Below are 22282 nucleotides of genomic sequence, written 5' to 3' on the forward strand. Positions count from 1 at the left end.
TTAAGGGACGAAAAAAAAAGATTTTTCCCAGAGGTGTTTTTTCTGATATCCCCCCGACATTACAGAGCTTACTTCAACCACCCTCCCCCAAAAAACAGAAATTGGAACGCATATATATGCTTTGTGTCAAAACAAGTCGATTTGTTTATGTCAAACCAAAAGGGTTAATGTGCTAATTTATAATGCACACATCATGAACTTAATTGCAACTAAGCTCAACTGGTAGGCACAGTCCGGAAGAACAGGGCAAATGTTTTGGCCTCATCACGAGTTGGGCTGTATCCCGGCTGTAATGCTGCCGACTGTAATAGCCTTAGCACTGATCAGTCAGGCGGTATTACCGCCGGATCACGGGTTGGGCGTTAATGGTAAATCCCCATTCCCCATTGGGTGCTGCAGCAAAAATACAAAAAGCAAGCCTTCTCTTGCTACGCCTCTGTTTACTGGAGCGACGTCGAGATGGCAAGCTGGACCACACCAATGCTCTTTGAAGTGGAGACATTAATCTTCAATCAAGTCTAGGTGCCAACTAGGCTCTTTGTGGTCCTGCATCACAACCCAATCGCATGACCAGCACATCCAATGTCACGTATTCAGACCCCTTTCTCCTTACATCATATGTTACCCTCAATGACATGTACAGGGCTCAGCGGCTTCCTAGGTAGGGTCACGCTATTTAACTACCCAAGCACAAATATAGAAGTGAAGTAACAATCCCTGATGTGTGATCTTATAGATTGTCCATTATAGATCGCCCACTGTGATGCGAAGGTGGCTAAGTCTTTTCCCTTTGATTACTCACATATATTCACAGTAGCGTCCTCCGTAGGTCGGAGTATGAGTTTCATGACTTGAGGGTACATCCACCCTCATAAGATTTGCCGCATCCTTCAAGCTGGATCCATATTTCATTTAAACGTTTGTTGGTAAAGGATATGATTTCTCCCAGTTATCCTAAGCGTACAGTAAATGTGTGAGAAGGGAGGAAAAAATGCAGTGTATTAGGCAGGTGGATTGTTAAATACAACCTGACAGATCAAAAGCTACAAGCAATCAAGGCTTTGTGTGATACAGTTCTTGAGTAAGAGTTTCTGAGTTTCATGTACACTGGTGCAAGGGAAACCACATGCAGTGGCATACAAGAAAGGGTTCCTGTCCAAACAGTGAGACAGGGTGAGATATTATGGCCTTCATTAGGACTTTTCCAGAAGGCAAAAATGCCAGACAAAGTGCCAGTACTTACGGCACCAGCATTTTTTCCTGATCGGCAAAACACACGTTTGCCGATGGGGCCCCATATTTCCCAGCAGGCCTGACCTGCCTTTAGATCAGGCCCCTACCAGCAAAGAAATGCCTGAATCACTGCCACCGGTAATACCAGTGATTGGGGCAATCCCATCATTGTAATAACGGGATATCGGGCAGGGGGAACGGTAAGACAGTTTCCTGGTGGGATACCGGCGAAACTGTAATGAGGGTCATAAATGACAATGAAAGGCACTTAACGAGGTAAATTTGCACTTGGAAGGGACGACGAAGTAGAGAGGGCCATGCACAAGAGCAGACACCCAGGAGGACATTAAACCCAAAATCCGTCCTCTGTTAAACTTTTCCGATAATGGCACGGAACAAGAGAAACTGGAATGCACATAGATTATCTTACTCCAGGCACATTTACTATATTTCCCTTCTTACGCCAAACATTCCACGTTTACATCACTTTCATTCACTTTCATGCATCCCATCCAATATTTATACCTAGAATGTTAACGTGAAACTTAAAGGGGAAGTTCACTCAAAAACATAACTTTCCCGATCGTTCGGGCATGTATTTTAAGCTTACAGTAATCAATCTTAACAACGGATTGGGAGCTGTCATCTTGTGCTAATCTTATCCGTTGATGCATCACCCTAAATTCAAGTGCCCTCGTGGCAAGAATACAGATTGCCTGCCCCTCAAACTGACATCACTAGATGCTAACGCCCCTTTTCACAACGCCAATGCATGTCTCATGTCAATGTTCTCTGTGCGCAAGCTATTGAAGTGTCTCCATGGAAATGCCAGGACGCCTCTTTCCTCAACAAGTAATAACAGACCCATTCTGAGCAGACAAAATTGCAGTCACTTTTTCAATCATCTCACTGTATTTAATTTCGATCGCCCGGGACTCAGTTCTGCTCTGTTCAGCTATCTTCCTAGTACAACGCCCCACGAACAGGAACTTACACCAGCAGAACTGATTTAACTCAGTACTTCCATTTTATTTAAATATGTGTCATGTAATGTATCAATGTCTTCACCAAAAATTAAATAATTTCGAAATGTCACAGTTTGTGCCAATTGTGCATTTATTTCCTCCATGGGTATTTTTAACATTGTCATGTTGTTTCTTCTCCTTCTTTACCAGTAGTTGCTACATACAAACAAAAACGTTTTTATTTTTCTGACAGTGAATTTTGTACTTCTTGTATTAGTAACTAATTGAAAGAGAAAGAAGCGGAAACAATGGTGAATGGTACGGTAGTTTGGAAGATGAATCGATCGCCGGAGCCTGAGTTTGAGCCTGGTCTCATGGAAGACGTTTCCACCTGGTGTACCTGCAATCGCTGCAAGGTCATGCCAACTGAGGTGGAGAACTGCTGCTGCCAAGAAAACTCTGGATGCTTGTCCTACATAGCCGAAGAAGGCACACCACTGCTATGCGTTACTGAGCTGCATGACTTCAAGGCAGCCTGCCTCACAAGGTCCGTGTTGAGGATTATGATGGTGCTTATGCACAAACTTCGCGCAACAGTTCACCCTCGCAATCCAAGTAACGAGTAAGTATACTCTAGATGTGATGTCATTTTCACCACTGAGACGACTAACATGTTGTTCCTCTACATTGTCGTAACTTTGATTGATCACTGACAAATGAATTTAGTCTGTAAATTGAATACATTTCTCACACTTATTACAAATCAGAGTGTTCATCTCTTACGTGTCTTTCATTTTCGACTAAAAGACAATATTTCTCTATGTCCCAAACCTTTGTGGGTGTTCACTTTTGTAATGTGTCGATACTCCAAAGCCCAAGTACATGTTTCCGGAAATTTACTTTTCTAAGGGCAACTATGCCATAGAATTTGGGATGCATTTTCAAGTAAGATGGTACACTTATCTGGCTCATTCAATTAAAAAATGTATGTTTCTCTTTCACAGGTGGTACAGACTGGGGGCCTACTGTTTGTTTACATGGTGGCTTGATGGGAGGATTGATTCCGCGTTCGACGAGTAATACCCGCCTGTGTCGTTTTAGCCATTCGTGCCAAATTCCCCAGTGACAGCGGACAGTACAAGGGATTTTCACATACTGTGCTGCAACCTCAAGTATACAATTTGTAGTTTGTTTGTGCCATCAACATCACCAAACTAAATAAAATACAAATGAGCATATACAAATCATTGTTTTAAATTTTTCAGTGAGTCAAGAACATGCCCAGTCATCTATGAGGGTCATGAAAGAATGGTTGGTGCCCTTTTGCGCTCACCTCATCCCCATCCATCCCCCCTCCAGTATCCCCCACTCCAGTAATGGGTGGGTGGGAATGGTCAAGGTGGTAAACACCATGTACAACTCAAAGTGTCCCTTTGTCCCTTGTATCCATTCAGCAGTGTTCTGGGCCTCTTGTTCTCGCCTCATGCCCATCACCCCCCCTCCATTATCAATGGCAGTTCACACCTATGACCATGCGCTCCCAAGGGGGCTAGGTGAGTGGGAACATTCAACTTGCTAGACAGCATGTGCACCACAAAGGGTTATTTCGCAGAGGGACCATTGTTCACATGGCCACCCCAGACCCGGTATTTGCAGACTCTTCAAGAGCCCGTCAACATATGTATGTGTCACTTCAGCAGTGTTATGGGCCTTTTATGCTCGCCTGTAGTGCTTATGCGATGAAAGAGCTATAAACAACATGACGCTGGTGCCATTACCGTAATGAAAGCCTACATTTTCGTGGGCTCAGTAAGTAAACGTGCATTACTGCAGCAAAAGCAAGGTCACGTAATGATGTGAACTGAACTAATTGTGGAGAATAGCTGTATTGTCCACTGAAGGACGAGCCAGAAAGGGAGTCGGAACGCTTTGCAGGTGCAGTAATAAGGGGTACTAGGAACGAAGGCAAGGAAGGGAAGCTGGATTTTTCCACTTCTAGCTGGATTTTTCCACTCTCTGCCCCTTATGCTTGTGATCTGCTCTTCGGCAGAGGGCACTCATAACCAAGAAGGGCGGGAACTCCCCCATAAAGAGAAGAGGTATTCCTCTTGGAAAGGCAGTTAGAATTTTGACCCCCAGGTGATGCAGTCTTGCTGAGAGGGAGGACGCTCCGCTCCAGATCCCGTTTAGCACCAATGATCTCTCTGCCTACCTGCTCTGGGACTAAGCATTGCTGAGGTGGCCAAGATGAAGGGGTCTTCTGCAACCATTATAACAGTGATGCTTTTCCTTCTGTTTATATATAAATTATTATATGTTATGTGTTGCTTATGTGTGTATGTATAAGGTGTGAATAAAAGGCCTATAACAAGCCATTTTCTTTTCTTATAACTATTGGTCTAATTGTGATTTCTTGCCTATATGCGTCCAATAACTCATTTTGTTAGGGTATAGGGGGACATAGGTTCGAGGTCCCTCCCGGTGGCCAAGCAAAAGCAAAACATTGCCTCATGCCCATCCACTCCCGTTCCAGTATCAATGGCAGTTCGCACCTGTGGCCGTGCCCTCGCAAGGGGGCTGGTTGGGTGGGAACACTCAAGGTGCCAAACAGCATTTACACTTCAAAGGGATCTTCTGCATGGTGACCATTGTTCACATGGCCTCCCCAGACCCAGTGTCTCCAGATTCTCCTCTTCAAGGCCCCGCCCCAGCAATCACCATAAGTTTGTGTCCCTTCAGCAGTGTCCCAGGCCTCATGTCCATTCAGCCCCCTTCCAGTATCAATGGTAGTTCGCACCTGTGGCCGGGTGCTCGCAAGGCAGCAGGGAGGATGGGAACACTCAAGATGTCAAACAGCATGTACACTTCAAATGGATCTTCCGCACGGTGACCATTGTTAAAATGGCCTCCCCAGACCCAGTGTCTCCAGACTTCCCCCTTCAAGACCCCACCCCTGAAATCTGCATAAGTTTGTGTCCCGTTAGCAGTGTTCTGGGCCTTTTGCGCTTGTCTCATGCCCATCCATCTCCCTTCCAGTATCAATGGCAGTTCCCACCTAAGACAATGTGCTCGCAAGGCTGCTGGGTGGGTGTGGACACTCAAGGTGACACAAGATGTTGAATAGCTAGCCTCTGTGTAGCACTGAAAATATGCATTATGCATCATACAAAATTATACATACTCTTTTTTATGTGTTGGTAATGAAAGCCAATAATAAACCAAACATTTTTACTGTGTTTATTTCAGAAATCAACAGGTGTGCAGCGTTATCATTGTACTGTACTTTTTAGGCACTTGGACCGGGAAACAGGAACTGGCCCTCCTTAGCTCACCTAGTGCCGCCATTGTGGGCTCTCAGGTCTGTGTGTTGGGGACTTGCATCTTGTCTGGTGAGCACTCTTGCACTTGCTGGCAGCTTCCTTCCAGGCCCATGCCACCACACCTGAGTGGGTCCAGGGCCACTCAGGTTCACCCAAAAGACCTTTTCTCTCCTAAAGCTCTATTTGCATCCCCTTGTTGCTAGTATGTTTAGAATCCCTCTATGGAATAATTCCATCCCATTTACTGATAGGTGTGTTCCATTTTTGTGGAAACGCTCTGGGTCAGAATAGACTATGCTCCCACCAGGATGTGATCGTGTTTTTAAATGGTAATGTTCTTCTTGTCTCTTCGATCCGCTTTCCAGTCCTACCCACAAAGGAATGTCCCACAATACATGCAGATTTGTAGGGGTTCTCTTATGTGTTAAAAGATATTGCTTATGTTAGCTCTGTTCTTATATATCTTGTGAAACAATGTGATTTCCAACCTCCTATCTTGTTGACTACTTGTGCCCCCATGCCTCCACGCCATGCTGATGTGGCTGCACCTATCCTCAAAGAATGTGTCCCATATTCTGTGATATCCGTTATTCACATGGCCAGGCCAGACCCAGTGTCTCCAGACTCCCCTCTTCAAGACTCCAGACTACCCTCTTCAAGAGCAGTGTTGCAGGCTTTTTGCGCTCACCTCGTCCCCATCCATCCTCCGCCCTAGTATCAATGGCAGTTGGTAGCTATGAAAAGGGTCATACTGGGCCATAAGATTGACTCAGGCACCAATGAAAACGTGGCCCTCAGTTCGAAGTCGAAGTCGCTATTAATTCCTTTTCGGACACTGTTCGATTATTACACAAAGGGGAGTATTTTGAGAAAAAGGTGATGCAAATTGTGCATTTTAGAAAATATATGTTCACCAACAGTGTTCACTACTACTACTAGCCGCATATTGAAGTAACTCGTCAAACTGGCCCGCATTGCCCCAAAAATGTGGGCACTTTGATAAAAGAAATGCCCCACACAGGCATTTTGCCTTTGTGGTTCAATGCTGGCCCTATTACCCTATAGGCAGTACGAGCAGGCCAATGCCTGTGTGCTCGCAAGGGGGCTGGGTAGGTGAGTATGGCAGATGTGAAACACTGGAATCGAGGCTGATTGGGTATCAAAAAAACACTTCCCACATTCACATACACACTGACCTTTCTAAGCCTTTATAAACACCTTGAAATTTACCAGGAGAACATCCACAAGGCATAGCCTCATCGAGCTACCTGTTCCCCGGATACCTGCTCCACGGCTACTTGTTCCCGGCCTTGCTGAATTGGCTCATTTATTTGTCCGAAGAAGGGTAGTTCACCTATTTGGATCTGTATGTTCATATATCGCTATTCTAAAAGTTTCTATCGATTTCCACCTAATTTACACAGTATTCTAATTTTCATTTATCTCAACGACTTCTCCATTATCTAATGATGTATTTTGATCTCGGTAAATAGCACATTGCACATTGCATCACTGTGCATTGGAAGATAAAGGAATATTTTGTGGTCCATGTTTGAAAGCATGTTTTCTTTTGGTGCTTGAAAGTTCATTCAATGGATGAGCAATACGTTACAATTTGCGATATAACAATCACTTTTGTAAGAAAGCGATTGCTGTGGTAATTTAACTAGGTTACACAGGTTTTCTTTCTTTCTTTAAAACAAACTTTACAGAAAAGCTTGCAAATTGCTTCCAAATGCAATTCCGACTCAATTTTGGCACACACGGGCTCAGGTGAGTAGTGGATGATGAATTTGGTATGTCTGTTGGTATGTAGGACAGTGATCTGTATAAATATGTCTTCTCAATTATCGCTCGATTAATTTAAAATAGTGTATTGAAAAGTTAACTTCATGAACAGTTTAAAGTTGTCTGTGTTTATTTGCATCAATGTTGTATTACTCAAGTTTCCCTCGTTACCAGAAACACCAACATTTGAAAATGTTTCACTTTAGACTACTTTCTCTATCCCCGCTTTCGGGACACTGTAATAAATCAGTGAAATGTGACCCTTATTAAAAACTTCCATAGTGCCCTTTATAAGTCACCTAATGTTTTTGAAATGTGTTGGTTGACATGTCTGTCTTTACGTAGAGCTCACTAATGGAAGCACGGTCCCTCACCAGTGACGAAACCACTGACAAGTCTAGTATCCCAATGGTGAGCCCTACCGATGTGCACAAAGGGATATTTTGGAGCTTTGGATGTGGTCACATTTCTAATACTAATGTACCTTTTCCATTGTACTCTGACAACGTACTGAAAATGAAGGAGCAAGGTACTTCATCAATTACTTTTCCAGAGTTAACATCAACCTCAGTCGACTATCAAGTAAGTATATTGTACTAGTCCTTTAAATGCGAATGAACAAGACATGGATGTGTTATGCTTGGAATTTAAACATATTGAACATTGTTATGTATAGTATTGTTATTTACAGAGCGTGGCATTTATGGGTGTCTCTCTGCACGTACCATCATCTGCATCTCATGTTTTCAGTTTAATTTTGCTTTTTCATCCGTATTAAAACAAGTACTATTTTATAGGGGGATGCTGGAACTTCGACAACAATCACTTCCTTCTTTACAACAGGTCCAGAGAATGAGGTATGCATGCTTACATTTTCCTTGCTAGAATGAAAGTAAATCTTACAAAATATATGTTTTGAGACTGAAATGCATGTAATCTTGCACTGTTTCAAACTTTTCTGATTTTGGTTCTAAAATAACACTTCCTCCCTAATGCAGAATAGATTCGAAAGGGAGCATTACAAAGCAAACTACTTTTGAAGGCAACATTCTAATCACTGTGATTTGCAGGGTGATCTCAGATCAAGTCCATGGGGGTCATCACAACCCAGGCGGTAACCATGGCGCTAGTAGCGCCATGGTTTGCAGCCGGTATTTTACCGATTGCGCCATGGTGAATGGCGGAATTACCGCCCCATTCCAAGGTTGGCAGGGTGGTAATTCCCCATTCACCATTGGCCCTTCCCCATTCCCATTTTTGCCCCCATACGGCTCAATGGAAATGGGGAAGGCAGTAGTTACGGTACCGCAAATTGCGGTACCGTAAATACCTCCAAGGTCCCTTTGCGGATCCAATCCTTAACGGCTGGTAAAAACCAGCCGTTAAGGTCGGGACCCACAAAGGGACCTCGTAATTAGGCGGTAAGGGGTTAACGGCGCCACCACCTTTTACGGCGCCGTTAACCCCTTACGGCCTGGGTCGTAATGAGGCCCCATGTGCCATCACGGAAGGTTATCAGGTGAAATCTGAAATATATATTATGACCAAATCACATACACAGTTTTTGAAGGTATGTTCATACGAATGTTCTATTTGTGTTGCAACAACAAACCTTATAGTATAATGTCCGCAATCATTTTAAACTACTTTGTGAGGAGGTGCTCTGTGTGATAAAAGATTTAACATTTCAGTTCGATTGACATTTAACGTTTTTTTTATTTTTGTCTCCAAGGAATATACTCAAGATGTCCAATTGGAAGAGGCACATGGACCAGAGGTAGACATAACCTAATATGAAATACAATGGAGATCACTTTGGATTGGGAATACATTTTTATAATGTTGTAATGTTTTGAAGTCCATCAAGTTGGTTCTGTTTGTAGATATGTACATATGTTTGTTTGATTCGAAAAGAAATTTGCTTGATTTAAACCATATAAAAACTGTCTTTTTTTCAGCTTGATGTAGCGGTCGGCAAAGCGAAGGCCACGGTTTTGAAGCAAATTAAGAAAACAAGGGCAAATAACATACAAGTTTGTTTTGGAGGTGTTTTTAAGCAGATGTTTTAGTCATATTATGTTTTTAGTTGGAAAATCGTATCTTCTGTATGTGTGCTATTCATTGAGCATATTTTTCTTTAAATCTGTTAGAGGCCCAGAAGGAAGAGGAGTATAAAGACTAATACAACAACTGAAACCAAATACGTCACTTGCCAAACAGATTTCACAATGGAGCAACTACTATTTGAGGCACAGCGTGGTCCAGTCAATGTTCAGACTTGTATGTCCAGTGGCCAGAAAATGAATGGAATCTTACCTGCGAACCATACAAAGTTACTTTTTTTATTTTCTATTTGTTTATGGTTTGTAGATAAAACTTTTACAAAAGCAAAAAAAATTAAAAAGTACATACATTCATAAACATTGGAAAACAGAAAATAAAAACCTTTTAAGAACAAAAAGGTTTAACAATAAAACATCAAAAGTACTTATTTCTCTCAAAGGTAGAAAAGGAAAACAAAAAATGACATTTCTTTCTTACACTAATAAATAGACAACAGAGAACAAAACCACTTTCTAAAAAGAGCTTCACTTTTAACAATACAGTAACTCCAATTCAAGATACAACAGAAAAAATCCAAATACTGAGGATTGAATAAAAAAAAAGAGAGGCAATTCCCTATCTAACACATCATTCCCCCAATTGTGTAGGTAGAAATAAGTTATCTTCAAACCATACAATGGCTTATTTGCTGGCATTATCGAGCAGAGCATCTTAAGGGTCAACACGTGTACAGGTCATCATCATTCAACAATAATACTTAATTCCAATTCTCATACTGCATTATGCAACAGTTCTAAACTAGCACCAATTACTCAGTCTTTCCCCACATCACATTTCAGAAATTAGAATGACCATTCTAGGTTCAGAACTCGTAAGGCTGTTCCTCATACAGGCTCTCCTGGGGAATAGTAACTCTTGCTGAGTCCGTTGTTGTAATGCCGCAGGTTAGAGATAGGAAGCGTACCACAGCAATGTTCAGGGACACAGATGAACCAGGCCTCATGCCCCACAACAGCCCATCAGAATTGACCCATTCTAAGTTAGGAACAAATTGTTTTAAGGCATTAATACGTTCAGGAAGTAAGGCATTACAGTGCAAAAGTAGATATCTCAGTATTTCATTCTCTTCTAAATGATTACAGAATCTGCATGGGAATGCCATGTTTGGCGTCGCTAATGACCTTCCACTTGCTCTTATTTCCATTATTTATCCCGAGGGGCACACATTAAAGCGAAATCTCATATACCCATTCCGCCACCACTTATTTGGGAATCTAATTAGATATGTTTCAGGGTGGCCCAGTTGCTTCTGGTGTGTACCAATTGAGCGAACAATTTGGTAGAGACTACTCTGTCCATGGTCGCTGCCCAGTCAGAAAATTGGAGTAGCTTCTTTTTTTTTTTTTATTTGTTATAGTTGAATTTAATCAACCTTTCAAATATACATAATACAAATATATTAGAAAGAGGAAGATAAAACCAATAAATAATACAAAGCCAGCACAAAATACCACAGTTACATTACACTAGAAAAAGGCTAAAAGATAATTTGCAAATACATTTCATTGTTGTGTAACAAGTTCATGACTTATGATTTCACTGACTTATGCTGACTTAAAGTCGCTATCGGTTCCAACTTTAAACTCAAAAGAAAATTAATAATTGCAATTTGTAATGGCTGATATCCTGAGCCCAAGACAAGAAAACACGACAACTCTTGTGTAGCAAGTTGGAGGTAGTTGCAATGTCGCGCAAAATGAATTTCGTGCAGGGGACGTAGAACTGTGCATTCTGTTATGAGATGCCTCATATTTTCAAGAGTATTTTGAGATGTACAAAAACGACAGAAATTTCCAACTCCATGCAGTTGATTCCTTTTATAAAGCAATTCTCTAGTGCCCCATAGATTAAAACGTAATTTTAAAATATGATGACCGTAATTCGGAGAAGGGCAACGTACTAAATATGAAGGCAGGGTTCGCATTTTCTTATGCGGAAATCTATTAGCGTCAGCATCCTGATACATAAGACAACTCTGCCGAGTTGTAATCCAGTCTGTGGCATAAATTTTTCTTTTGGCTGTATCTGGATTGTAAATTAGTAGCTCAATGGATACTTCAGCTTTGATTAGTACCACATAAACAGACATTAGCCATGTCTTGACAAAATCATGATTTGTTGAAAAAATATAAGATGATAAGTATTTCATCAAAATTCGTGATGTGGTTGACATAATGCATTTTCTAAAGAAGGCACATTTGTGCCAATTGAGAATAGCCTGTAATGAGATCAAGCCAAGCTCATATCTTAGCCAACTCACCGGAATACATTTGGGCAGATGCAGGATGTGACGCCAGTATCGCGCTTCCCATTTGGCCAAATGCATGGGTGAAATTTCTTGAAAGGTTTCCAAGCCGTACAGTAGGGCCGGGACTGTTTTTGCAGTCCAGAACTGCCATGCAGGAAGGACTGAAAATTTGCCATATTTGTACATTAAGATAGTTGCTTGAGATATGAAGCCAGTTAGTTTGCATGCCAAACGTGCAAGATGTCTTGCGGGAGATTGTACATTCTCAAATACAATTCCCAAATAGGTATATGAGGGCATTCTGCTAATCCGAACATGGTTCATGTGCCAAATATAAGAAGAGAAACAACGCCTTTTTGGACAAACAGCCACAATTTGAGTTTTAGTAAAATTGACTTTGAGTTCATTATGCACAGTGTAAGAGTAAAATGCATCCAAAAGTCATTGGAGCCCTACTTGAGTCTTTGAAATCAAAACCAAATCATCAGCATAGAGGAGGGACTGAATTGTGTAACCATTCAATTTAGGTGAATCTGAAACGGTTTTCAACAAATCAAATCTTAAATCCTGAATAAAATAATTAAAAATGGCAGATGCCAATAAACAACCTTGCTTTAGGCCTCGTGATGTAGAAATTCTTTCAGATAACATACCGTCTAGAGTTAGACGAATTGTAATTGAAGTGTTGAAATGGAACTGATGTATGATGTCTAACAATGTCTCGGGACAATGATCTCTGTGCAGTTTAGCCAACAGAAGCACCCGACTAACAGAATCAAAAGCTGAATTAAGATCAATAAAAGCAAAATAGACGAAATATTTCTAAGCCATATGTTATTTTGGGAATTACCTTTCAGTTGTAAAATCGCAACAAAGTAGTTATTGAGAGTTTTCCGAACTTCTGTTCCACCTTTCTCATTTGAATAAAACATACCTTTTGTTGCAAATAGTCATGATATTGATATTTCTTAAACGTATCAAAAATAGGAAAACCCAGATATTTCATTGAGCTTTTTTCCAAATTTCTAACATTAACAAACCACAAATGCCCCTTCAATGTTTTACAGTTGGTTAGCTTCACAGTGGTTGTTTTATTCACATTAATGCGTAGATGGTTTGTTTCAATATAGGAACAGAATGCTGTGATCATATGCTGAAGGCCCATTGGTGACTGATCAATGAGAAGAAAGTCATCAGCGGAAGCACACCAGGCAACCATCTTCCCCTCGATTTGTGGTGGTATGAAATAGGCCTCTTCCAGGCATCACCCTGCATTGGATACGTACAGGTTAAATAGAGTTGGGGCGAATATACACCCCTGTCTCAAGCCATTAGCTTTTTAAATCAGGACTGATAGTCAACTATCTGTATTCAGGCAAACCTATACATGTGAATCCTCATGGAGGTTGGTAAGAATCGACAGGATATTACCCAGCAATCCCAGTTCTTTTCATTTACCCCACAGTACATCCCTGTCCACTAAATCAAAAGCCATGGAAAGGTCGATGGCAGATAAATAATTTGGCATTGCGCCAACCTTCCAGGCCCTGTGTTGCAATATTTTAAGTAAGAGTCCCCCGGCTTCAGTTCCCATTGTCTTCCTAAAGCCAAATAGTTGCACAGACAAGATCATGTTGTGTTGTGACCACCCCGTAATTTTTTTTAGTATTAACTGTGCAAACATTTTGAAGTCTGCGTCCAGTATCGCCATAGGGCAATAGTTCTTTGGCAATTTTCTATCCCGTTGTTTGTAAATGGGGATTATGTAAGAAAAATGCCAGGAAGTTGGGATAGTTTTTGTTCTAATAATGTCGTCGAAGAGAAATGACAGGGCCTTGGCCCATAATCCAATATCTCATTTCAACAGTGGATTCTACAGGTTATTAGGGCCTGCACACGAGATAAACTATTACGCTTTATTTGAGTCTCTATATCCTCCACTGAAAGTTTAAGATCCCAGGGCAGTTTTAAGATGTTATTCCAGCTTTTGGGACCGAAATTAGAAACATATATTGAGCCAAAATGACCAAACCAAGATTGTTCCGTAATTGGATTGCGAGATGGTTTGGCTTGATTCTAGCCTATTTATTAGCAACCACAAACGTCTGCTAGAGCAATCTTTTATGGCTTATAGCATAATTTCATTATGCGCTTAGAGAAGAAGCAACCTATGATTTTTCAGCCAGTTCTTTCGCTTCTGCTTTAGCTTCTTTATCCCCAACTTAATGACTTCCCAATGTAAGACTGTATTCTTTAAACATATGATCTTTCTATTACATTCATTTTTCTTTTCCATCATTTGATTTTCATACCCATGTTTATGTTTGACACCCTGTGACTTCCTATTTGCTGTTTTATTTGCTATGGAAGTAATAATTTTGTCTGTATACCGCCCAAAGGAATCATGAGTATACAGAACTCTCTTCTAGTGTATTGTTGTTGTGAATTTTCTTTCACAAAGAGTTTATTTACTTTCAATAAATTACCAGAGTGCCATTTAAGTCTTGGTTTGGCTTAATTTACCATCAGATTATCTGCATGTCTGAGTCTACATTTTGGTTGCTGTCCCCAAATCCCAGATCAATTCTACCATACGGTGATCACTCAGGCTTGTCTTCATTATTTTAAACGACAGTGACACCTCAAATAGATGTTGCGACACAAAGATGTATTCTATCACAGAGGTTCTAGTTCCGTCCGTCCATGTCGAGAGGTGGCAATTCTAACCATCTATCTCTTTTGCTGAAAACAAACACCAGATTCGAAAAAAAGTAGACCACAGTTTCCCCTGTGCCCCTTTCCTACCCCCTTCACTACTAGCCACGAGAATGCCTCCCTACTTTCTTTCCCGGGCATCGTTAACAGGATTTCTTCCATTATAATTCATCGGGGATAAGTTTGTAGGTTGTTCAATGTCTACATTTAAGTCACCTACCACAACAACCTGTAAGCCAGTACAATTAGCCATTTCATCCCAGATACAATTATTCATTTGCTCTAGGGCTACTTGCAAATTATTTTTGGGAGACCAATATACATTTATTAACATCATATGAACATTGTATGGTGAACTTTTAATTTCAACCTGAAGTGCCAAGATCCCTTGAGCAACGCTAGTACATTTGGTAATTTTGATGCTCCCATCAATTTGCACAGCAATGAAAAGACCACCTGCTAGACGCCCCAGGGCGCCTTGAGTAGCCAGTTCACAATAGCACTCATAACCATCCAATACATATGAGCAAGTCATCCAGGTCTCCTGCAAGCATAAAAACGAGTATTTAGTTAATTGTGCACACAGGACAACAGAATTTTCTAAATGACCATTACCCCTTGGGTTCCATGAGAGGATCGAGGTTTCCCCTTTATTAAAGATTGGCCTTTAAATTTTTCAATTGATGTATGCAATCTCTTAATGTCATTGCCAACCAGTGCCAACTTGTTTCATCTCCCCCCGCACCGTGATTTTTACTCGGTGCTTGAGTCATGTTACCCTCTACTTTACCCTTGTTTCTGTCATAAACAATGTTGTTGGTATCTGTTTTTGTGAAACCAGGTGAAAAGAAGAGCACATCATATCCCATTTTATTAAAGATGTCTACTTGCTGCAAAAACGCTTCATACACAGATCTAGAATTAAATACAATCCGAACATGATCATACTGGACCGGGTGAATAAAATCCACCCGTTTAATGTCAGCAGAGGACAAAGTTCTCAAAACAGGGATTTAACTCAGCAAAGCTAGTATTCACCATCTATTTAATGACTCAGGGCCCCCATAATCAAACAAGTGATACAGCAATATGCTCGGATAATCAAGATGACAGGGTTGTCTCCATTGCACCTCCTTCAAGTCACTCTTATGTACCGATTTAGGGGAGTCATGCCTCCAATCCACTGCAGATTTCAAGTTTTTGGGAGGATTGCTACCCTCAAGGTGATTCCAAACGTGGTGATGCTTGTTTCCTGTATCGTCTTCTGGGCAAAGATTAATAGAATCTCTACCAATTGGTTGATCACTGTGGCCCCACTCCCTTTCATTTAATGGCTTTTGCGGCGGTATGTCAGCATTACTTCCCACTTGGGGTATTTCTGTTCCCATAGGACCTGGAGGTGGGACATCCCCCCGACCCTGGGAGTATTTTTGCATCTCGGGACAATCATCCATCAATTGTTTCATTACTCCCCTTATAATGTGTTCAATGGGAAGGTCCTCACTCCCTTTTAGCTCTGATTTTTGTATGCTTGCGGACTGGTCATTAATTGTCACATTTGGAACCACAGTTTCATTTGGTGCTTTAATGTCTTGAACATTGGGGCGGGATTCAACCCTCAAGTCATTTAGAAACCCAGGAGCCCCCAAAGCAGATTTGGCTCATGGACTAAATATCTGTCCATAGGAGACAGGAGACAGACTTCTAAAATCTACACATTTCATGCGAGTGACTACGGTAATGGCACCCGATTTAAGGGGCACTGTCATTTCTGATTCTATGTCTACTGTTACTTTTTCAGGCCCATTACATATTCCCTCCTTTGCGCCATTGTTGCTAATAGCACCAGGCCCTGCAGAGATCTCGCAGGGTTACCCATTAAGTCAATTACCAATTTCTTGGGAAAGAACTTAAACAGGCTGCCTTTTGTCGGACTATTACTTTTCTCAAAAGTTATACCTTTAGTTTTCCCCTATTGATTTTTAGTTTTACCTTTTTTCTTCATAGTTTCGGTAATGGTGTCAGTCGCTAAAGTACCACCATTCAGATTACATAGGACAGCCTCATCCCCGGAGGTATCCAGGTTGGATGTTATATCTGGCACAGCCAGATCTTCTTTAATCAAGATTTGCCATGTTTTCCTTGAACCTCATCTTGGCCTTTGCCATGCATACGTTTATTATTTTTCTTTTTAGCTGTTACTTCTTTAGTTCTTGGGGAAGAGGAGCGGGGGTTCAACACTATTTAACTCCTGAGGAATTTTTGGATATATACTGTCCTTTAGTTTTGGCTTTCCCACCTTTGCCTGTGGCATGGAGAGTTGTGGGAATTCTCTAGAGTAATCACGAGGGAAAGCCCCCGGTCCCGTTATATTCTGAGAATCCGTCCCCTTTGATTCATATTTGGGCTCAAGGGCAGCTCATACTTGCATCTTTCCTTGTCAACAGCCATTATCAGTTTTCTCAATAATGACGTACGTAGCTGGAGTTCCGAAAATATTTGCTCATTTATGGTTTGTAACATTGGAATATAATACACAATGATCAAACTCTGCAAAAACTATTCCCTACTCCACCGATGATGTGCTTTAAAAGAGGAAAGAGCATCAGAGATAAACTAGTGAAAGCTGAAAAAATTCTGAAGGACAAACAACTCTTTCTGACTACTAAAATGTTAGGAACCTTCCTCTGCCTCGGGTGCACACACTGCAACAACGTAATTAAAGGTAATGTAGTGACTCACCCTAGAACTGGCCAAAAGATCAAGCTTAGAGATTACACCACTGCCTTTCATCTGGAGTTATCTACTTATTGAAATGCCACCGTGGAAATGTTTACATAGCCAGACTAAACGACCTATCAAATTGAGATTGACAGAACACAAGTCTAACATTAGATGCAATAACCAGTACTCACCAGTGGCTCGGCACTTCAATTTACAAAAGCATTCTAATGCACAATTAAAATTTCAGGTACTTGAAGTTGTTAAACGACCCACAAGAGGAGGTGATTACCAGTCCCTCCTATTACAAAGAGATGCATACTGGATTGATAAAATGGGCTCTCTACAGCCCTGGGGCTTGAATGAGGACTTTACCTTAAATTGCTTCTTATGATTACGAAGCACGACAATACTAGTGACAAAACCTGTAATGTTGGGAACAAAATTTAAATGTGCCCAGTTATATCTATAAGTTTCTATATAAATCTGGATCTACAGAATCTTCACTTCTTCATATTGTTGTTTGAGTTTATGTGGATATATGATTTAGTATGTCTCTAACATGTTCAATGCAAGGTACACAAGTTGTGTAAATTTGGTTTACATTATGGTGCATTGTGTCTTAACTCATCTAAATTGAACTTGAAAACCTTGACAATTTGCTGCTTCAGGATTGGCCAGACTGCTCACTATTCTGAAGGCTTGACAACATCGTTATGCATTTGCATAACTATGTCTCCCTCTCCCCATGTTTGGGTCCTCTGATTATTGTCTCTTGCGACATAGGGACTTATCTCATGTCTGCCCTAATACTTGTTCTATCTCTCACACCATTATTTTCAACGGTCCGGGATATATACATCTTTCATTTTTATCATTAATTATTTGAATATATTTTTTCAGCTTTTTTGGATGTGTAGTATATATTTCTTCACGATGTCTTTCAGGACCATCTGGTCATTTATGTTACTCTACCTCTCCAGGCTCGATGCCTGACCTCTCCTTAGTCAGTTTCATTTTTGACTGCCCTTCCTAAAATGGCCGAACTTTTATTTAGTAATCTTAGTCCTTCTTCTACTTGTATTATCTACGATCCTCCATGGTGCCGGCGGTTTCCATGGTAGCCTTGGTAGGACGCGGAGCTGCGGAACTGTGGACCTGACTGTGCTCCGAGAATAGACCTCGTACAGATCGCTTTTTTCTGTACCACGGGTAAGCATTTTGTTTAAACCTCTGTTTTGGCATGAGACGTTCCCGTTCGAACGACACTTCATTTACGTATTATGTATTCTTTTCACTCTGCAGGCGCTTCTGCACGCTTGTTGCCATGCTCACTGTTGCCTGATCAGACCATCCTTACAGCAGTTCTGCTGAGCTGATACGCTATCCATCAGTCCACTGTGCTACAAGCACTCTATAGGTACCTGCTTAAACGATTCTGTAGTTACTTACTTATTGGAGTTCCCTGTGCTAGTTTTATTTACCGATTTTTTTATCTTTTTCTTAGCGATTATATATAGGTTGGATTACTTAACGTTGCCGCCATACGCTGACTTGAAATTGAGTCATCTTGTGATATTTTCACCACTGATGATTACTTCATCTCACTGCTACCTATTTTTTATTCGGTATGTTAATTCACTCAGTTGTGTGTTAGTTGAGTGGTTTACCATTTCATTCCGTAGGTCGTTCATACAGACCTAGCCTTGCTCACATTCCCTTATATATTTTCACACACAGGGGGCGTGGCTACGAGGGCCATGTAGGAAGACATGATCTGGAGGAGCTCCCAAGATCCTGAAATGATCCTGGCAAAATAGTGCATAACAACGTGCCTGTGACTGCTGAAAACACACATGTCGATGTGTGAATGGTTTGACTGTGCTTGGTGAACATTTGGAAGGCGTGGGATGAACGGTGGTGGAGTGTTGTGCAAAAAAGATAAGGAGCGCCGGAGACGGAAGACGAATCAAAATGGCCGATCAATGACCGGAACAAAGGATGGAGCAGGCCGCACGATGGTCGGGCGTTAGGAGCGAACTGTGTGTGCATTTGTACCTTGCATGGAACACGGGTCCCTGGGCCATGTCTAATAGAACAGTGAGACCGAAGGCGAAGCAGCCCACGCTCAACGACTTCGCCAAGACGTCCCCTGGTCCGGAAAGTTCCAAGAGCAAGGACAAGTCGCCCACGGGCGGCATGCCTGCAACGGGTACTAACCAAGAGGTCCTGGCTGCGATTGCGGACTTGAAGGCGACCTGGGAGGCTAAGCTTGAACTGGCCGTAACTGAGTTGAAAACGGTATTGGACCTTAAGGTCGGTGAGGTGCAAGAGGAGGTGAACTTACTCCGACAGGATGTCAGGTCCCTGGCGGAGCACACTGAGACCCTTGAGAAAGAGGTGAGCCCGAACACCTCGGATTTTGCCACCCATAAGGCCAAATTGCATGCCCTGGTGCAGAGAGTGGGCAACCTGGAGAACAGGGCTGAGGAAGCGGAAGGACGCGCCCGACGGAATAACATTCGCATCGTGGGCCTGCCAGAAGGATCGGAGGGCCACGATCCCATGGAGTTCATCGAATCTATGCTGTTGCAGGAGATACCCGGAGGAGCCCTATCTCAAGGATTCGCGGCGGAACGTGCGCATAGAGCTTTAACAAGGAGGCCGCCGCCGGGAAACCCACCTAGGCCAGTAATTGCCAAAATCCTTAATTACCGGGACTGGGAGAGGATACTAGAACACTTCCGCAAGGGAGGAACGATTTCACGAGGAGCGGCAAACATAACGGCCTACCCGGACTATAACCTGACTGTGCAGCATAGCCGCATGAACTTTGGGACGGTAAAGCGGAGATTGAGAGAGGTGGGCTACAAATACATGTTGCTGTAACCGGCGAAATTGAAGGTTTTTTTCAAACACAAGACTTTCGAGACTCCGGAGGACGCCATGGGATGGCTCGACGCGCAGGGGTGTCCCCAGCAGCCTGACGCTCGGACGGGAAGAGGAGATGGAGGAGATAAGTAATGCACAAGGAGGGTGCTACAAGATGGCGCGGAATAGGATTCTGGGACTTGATTATAGTCATTTGAGCTGCCTTAAGCGGAGAAAGTCAGACTGTTGCACAATATATTATGAGCACTGTGACTATTGCTGTATTTAGGGGAGCATTGCAGAGCGGATCTCTTTACCCCATTTAGTAACTTTAGTTAAGTGGCCACTAGGGCGACTTCACCCTTCTGAGCTCTGGGCATTGTTTGGTGCTTGCAGGGCTAGATGTGGGAGTGCCTGAGTTCCATGGATGGAGCTGGGCAGCAGTTGGGGAGTGTGGTGTTGGGGAAGGGACGGGTAGAGGGTGGGGAGGGAAGTGGGGAGTTTGGGGTGTGTATAGTTATGGGGAGTTCGAGTTTGTACATGATGCTAAAAGAAAAAGCCAGAGGGCTATATCTGTATTGCGTGGGCAGATGGGGGTCGCTGCACGGAAGGGGGGAGGATACTTATGAGCTATGGGGGATCTTAAGATTGTAACGTGGAATGTCAGGGGACTCAATAGTTACTTAAAGAGGAACAAGGTCATGATGTATTTGAAAAGACAGAAGATTGATATTGCACTGTTGCAGGAGACGCATCTGACTCGGGAAAAGTTGGAACTAGTGGGGAAGAAGTGGAGAGGTATTGTAGTGGGCTCTCCGTATTCTGCCTACGCTAGGGGAGTGTTGGTCTGAGCGGCAACGCACGTTCCGCTCCAATTTACACAAGAGGTGGTGGATACAGAGGGGAGGATGGTCATATTGAAGGCAGTGGTGGAAAATAAGGAGGTGTGCATTGTAAACACGTATGCCCCAATCAAAACACGGCTGCATATTTTAGAACTCTGTGTACCAACCTGGGTCGTGCGTGGGTGGGGCAGTTATTTGGGGAGGGGATTTTAATTGTGTGCTGAACCCCAGGGTAGACAGATCTGATGATAAGATTGATAGGCCCACCCCAGTGGCCAGGGCATTGCAGACACTGCTCGACGACTTCGGGCTGGCAGATGTCTGGAGGCTGAAACATCCTAATGAGGAACAGTATTCGCATTACTCAGCCCCGCAACAACTGCACTCGCCCCTGGTCCTAGGATGGCAGTATTGCCACCCCAGAGCGCGGATACCGACGTGGCGCCTCCGGGCTGAGACGCTCAAGGATCCGGTCTTCAGAGAGGATATCAGGGACGAGATCACACATTATTTCGAAGAGAACACTGGCAGTGTGGATTCGGCGGGCATGCTCTGGGAAGCCTTTAAGGTGGTATTGCGGGGTGCTGTCATTGCTAAATCAAAGGGCCTGCAGGGTGGGGTCCTAGCGGAGTTAGGGGAAGCTGAGGATGAACTGGAACGGGAACTCAATAGAGGAGGGGGAGATGCAGAGCCAGTACTTAAACTACAGCAGCTGTGTGCAGAACTTTGGGAAAGGCTCTGCAACCTCAACTATAAGAAGTATGTTGAGAGACAGCATGCAGGTGGGGATAAAACGCCCGTCTTTTGGCGTGGCTATACAAGAGGGAAACCCCTAGGCCCCCGATTAGGACGATAACCAGAGAGGATGGGGAGGTAGCGAACACCCAAGAAGGAGTCAATGAGGCATTCGTAGATTATTACAGGGCACTATATGAGGACAAAGGGGGGGCAGCCGAGAGGAGATAAGGGAAACTTTAAGAGATATGGGATTACCTAAGATTAGTGCCGAAGAAAGAGAGGAGCTGGATGCACAGATTACTTAGGAGGAACTGGAGGAGGTGGTGCGGCAGCTGCCCACTAGTAAGACCCCGGGTGCAGATGGGCTCCCTAGCGAATTTTATAAAGCATACAGAGAGGAGGTACTCCCCCCCCCATGCTAGAAATGCTTAATTAATCATTTGAGGTGGGCCGGTTGCCGGAATCGCTTATAGAAGCGATAATAACACCGCTCCCTAAACCCAACAAACCAGGGCATAGTTGCAGCTCCTATAGGCCCTTGTCAATGCTGAACCAGGACGGCAAGATATTGACGGCGGTCCTGGCTAATAGATTGCAGAGAGTTATTAGTAAATTGATATACCCGGACCAAACAGGTTATGTCCCCAACAGAAATATAACCCACAACCATAGGCGACTCCACCGGGTGATTCAATGGGGGAGAGAGAGCGAGGG

Source organism: Ambystoma mexicanum, chromosome 14, assembly GCF_040938575.1.
Source record: "Ambystoma mexicanum isolate Mex_15411 chromosome 14, UKY_AmexF1_1, whole genome shotgun sequence".
In the NCBI taxonomy this organism is placed as follows: Eukaryota; Metazoa; Chordata; class Amphibia; order Caudata; family Ambystomatidae; genus Ambystoma; species Ambystoma mexicanum.